Genomic DNA, 4,174 nt, shown 5'->3' on the forward strand with positions numbered 1-4,174 from the left:
CTTGTTGTGAGAGAAGATTAGTCAATAAACCTAATTTTTAGGAAGTAATACCTAAGTTTGGTTAAGAAAAGCAGAAATTAGGAATTATTTAGGCTAAATTAAAAGAATGTATGCGATGGATAATCAGACTGGAATATGTCAACTTTTACTCATACTATCGAAAACCTATCAAATTGAATAAGACACCGAAAAATAATGAAAGTAGATAAACACAAAAACGTGTATGTATGTGTGTGTGTACATACATTACCACAGTCATGAGATACGGATGGCAGGGCACCTTTTAAAGTACTAGTATTAGTAAAAAACGTTTCCATTAAGGCCAAGGAGTAACTACGGAAGCTTTTTAACACTTTATAAACTGCATTAAGTGCAACTGCACAATCTTTTATCTACTATTTAAAATTACTATTTAAGCATTTGCACATTTTGTATTCCAAACTTGTACATATCAAATATTGTCTTGTATTTTTTTCCTATTATTCATGTAAATTGTATCCTGTATTTCATTTATATTAAATTCTGTGTGTGTGACGGATTTAATAAATTTACAAAGCCTGTGAGCAATTTTCCTTTTATTGGATGAAAAAAATCTATCTATCTAGCCGTCTATCCGTCTGTCTATCTATCTAAACAGCAGTTTAATGGACAGGAAGTCTGTCGGCTTCAAATAGCAGATCAAAATCTTAAACCTCCAACCAAGGAATCAAAATAAAGATGTTTGGGTGGTGAGGCGCAGGGATATGACACATGCCTTTTGGTGTGGGAGACCTGTGTTCAATTCCCAATGCAATACATCAGCCAATGTGTCCCTGAGCAAGACACTTAACCCTTAGTTGATCCAGCAGCGTGCGGCTCTGCCTATATAGCAATTGTAAGTTGCTTTGAATAAAAGCATCAGCTAAATGACGTAATAATGTAAAGAGAGATTTTCTAATTCAAAGGGTTCAACTTCTCTTGTGTCCCTCAGGGCCCCGTGTTGATCGGCAGCTCGCAGGCGGCGTGAAATTGAAGATTGTCAGCTGAAAGTCCAGAAGCCATTGTGAAAGAGCCCATGACATTGTGGAGGGCATTAAGATGGAGCAGGCTGTAAGGTATAATCAATAGCAGATGACTTTCCAAGGGATGCTGTGTGTGTTGAGACCACAAAGCCACGAGTATGTTGTTCTCAGAAGGTTTTCTTCAAGGGTAATGACCGTTTCATTCAACCTGGACCTAGTTTCCTATGTTCCTAAGTGACTGATGGGAACAACACAAACAGACAGACACACACCCACACAGACCCGGACACACTTCGTATCGAGTCACTATCAAGCTCTACCGATTCGAAATCGATTCAGAGATTTAAAAAATAACATAACATTTAATTTTTTTCAAATGATATAATTGATAAATCTTTGGTGTTTTTTTTTTTTTTTTCTGTAGGTTGCTCAGAAGATGGGCTTCCCGACGGCGCTGGTGAACGAGGCAGCGGAGAACATGGTCAAACTGTACAACCTGTTCATCAAGTACGACGCCTCCATGGTCGAGATCAACCCCATGGTGGAAGACTCCTCTGGCATTGGTACACACACACACATACACACACACACACATACACACACACACACTCTCTCACTAGGGGTGGGCAATATGGACAAAAAAAATACCTAGATATTTTTTTTACAATAACGATAATTAGAGGATATCCTTAAAAAATGTGTTTTTAACAGTCTGAGGGCCAGATCAACGTACATTTGCAAATGTAGCATTATTAGGGCCATGGCCAACCTGCAGGAAGCGCATGCTGTGATACTTCAACTTACATCACATTTACAAAACATCCAGTTCACCGGGTAATCAGCGCCTTTCTCCGCCCACTATACTATAAACTGCGCTGTAGCAAAGTGTTAAGTACCTGAGCTCTGATGCATTACCTGCAGGCCTAGGTAACATGCATTACATACAGGTCTAGGTAACATGCATTACCTGCAGGCCTAGGTAACATGCATTACCTGCAGGCCTAGGTAACATGCATTACCTGCAGGCCTAGGTAACATGCATTACCTGTAACCTAGGTAACATGCATTACCTGCATACCTAGGTAACATGTACTATATTACCTGCAGGCCTAGGTAACATGCATTACCTGCAGGCCTAGGTGACATAAATTACCTGCAGGCCTAGGTGACATACATTACCTGCAGGCCTAGGTAACATGCATTACCTGCAGGCCTAGGTGACATACATTACCTGCAGGCCTAGGTAACATACATTACCTGCAGGCCTAGGTAACATGCATTACCTGCAGGTCTAGGTAACATGCATTACCTGCAGGCCTAGGTAGCATGCATTACCTGCAGGCCTAGGTGACATACATTACCTGCAGGCCTAGGTAACATGCATTACCTGCAGGTCTAGGTAACATGCATTACCTGCAGGCCTAGGTGACATACATTCATCTCAAAGGGAGACGAGGCAGCCTACAGAGAGGAAGTCCTGAACTTGGCAGCTTGGTGTTCGGAGAACAACCTGTCTCTGAACACCAAGAAACAAGGAGATCATCGTCGACTTCAGGAAGAAAGCAGCCGCACCTAGCCCCCCTGTACATCAACGGCGAGTGGTGGAGAGGGTCCACACCTTCCGGTTTCTTGGTGTCTCATCTCAGCTGACATTCCGGTCAGCCAACATCACAGCGGTCATCAAGAAGGCCCAGCAGCGACACACTTCCTGAGGGTCCTCAGGAAGTACGACCTGGACTCCAACTTGCTGCTGACCTTCTACCGCTCATCCTCGAGAGCATCGAGAGCTGCTGAGTTACTGCATCACGTATGGTACGGCAGCTGCACCGTGGCAGACGGGAGAGGCTGCAGAGGGTTGTAAGGTCAGCACAGAAGATCACCGGTGCCCTCTCCCCTCCCTGATGGAAATCTACACCCCGCTGCCTCAGCAGAGCAGAGAACATCATCAAGGACAGCTCCCACCCCGGCTCTGATCTGTTTGAACCTGTTGCCTCCGGAAGGCGCTACAGGTGCTCAGAGCACGGACCAACAGACTCAAGAACAGTTTCTCTGAAGGCCATAACAACCTGAACTCACCCCTGAACTCACATATGCACTGACTCCACTCAACAGCCCCCCCCGGCCCCGGACTGTCTTCTTCATTCCGTCCGACTGTGCAATATTATTGATACTGTTACTGTTATATATACCTCATAGGACACGGGAATCTGTGCAATTTCATTTCATACAGTGCAATATTTATTACATAACCTTTCCATTACTGTGCAATATTATTTACTTAATATTAGTACTTAATCATTTCATTCCATCACTGTGCTATTATTTATGAGTGTTAACACTTACCAGCTTATTCAAGCGATTATATATGTATACTTGAAGTCACTACAATTTATATCTTTGACTTTATATTTTGATATTTTATACTGTTAATCTTATATTTTTTGTGTCAACACTGCAAAAGGATTGCTTTAATCGTGGCACAAGTACCGTGTACTTGTGTATAATGACAATAAAGGCATTCTATTCTCTATTCTACTGCAGCTAGGCTAAATGCATTACCTGCAGGCCTAGGTAGCATGCATTACCTGCAGGCCTAGGTAGCATGCATTACACTGCAGGCTAGGTAACATACATTACATACAGCCTAGGTAACATGCATTACATACAGTCTAGGTAACATGCATTACATTACCGGTCTAGGTAACATGCCTTACATACAGGTCAGGTAACAGCATTACCTGCAGGCCTGGTAACATGCATTACATACAGGCCTAGGTACAGCATTCAATACGGTCTAGGTAACATGCATTACTACAGGTCTAGGTAACATGCATTACATACAGGTCTAGGTAACATGCATTACCGCAGGCCTAGGTAACAGATTACTGCAGGCTAGGTATGCATCCTGCAGGCAGGTACAGCATTACATACAGGTCTAGGTAAATGCATTACCTGCAGGGTAATGCATGTTACCTAGACCTGTATGTAATGCATGTTACCTAGGCCTGTATGTAATGTATGTTACCTAGGCCTGCAGGTAATGCATGCTACCTAGGCCTGCAGGTAATGCATGCTACCTAGGCCTGCAGGTAATGCATGTTACCTAGGCCTGCAGGTAGAATAGAATAGAATAGAATGCCTTTATTGTCATTATACACAAGTACACGGTACTT

General features: G+C 42.8%; 1 protein-coding gene and 1 long non-coding RNA gene across 6 annotated transcripts in view; one reads left to right on the forward strand and one right to left on the reverse strand.

Moving 5' to 3' along the window:
• LOC116686215 (succinate--CoA ligase [ADP-forming] subunit beta, mitochondrial) overlaps positions 1 to 4,174 on the reverse strand; it is an 83,086-nt gene that overhangs the window by 41,195 nt on the left and 37,717 nt on the right. The gene's annotated exons all lie outside the window — the stretch shown is intronic.
• LOC116686216 (uncharacterized) overlaps positions 2,148 to 4,174 on the forward strand; it is a 24,783-nt gene continuing 22,756 nt past the window's right edge. For all 5 annotated transcript variants that reach the window (XR_004331187.1, XR_004331184.1, XR_004331186.1 and 2 more), the window contains exon 1: positions 2,148 to 2,426. This is a non-coding gene — a long non-coding RNA (uncharacterized LOC116686216). The remainder of the gene's footprint in view (positions 2,427 to 4,174) is intronic.

This window comes from Etheostoma spectabile, unplaced genomic scaffold, assembly GCF_008692095.1.
Source record: "Etheostoma spectabile isolate EspeVRDwgs_2016 unplaced genomic scaffold, UIUC_Espe_1.0 scaffold333, whole genome shotgun sequence".
NCBI classification, from domain to species: domain Eukaryota; kingdom Metazoa; phylum Chordata; class Actinopteri; order Perciformes; family Percidae; genus Etheostoma; species Etheostoma spectabile.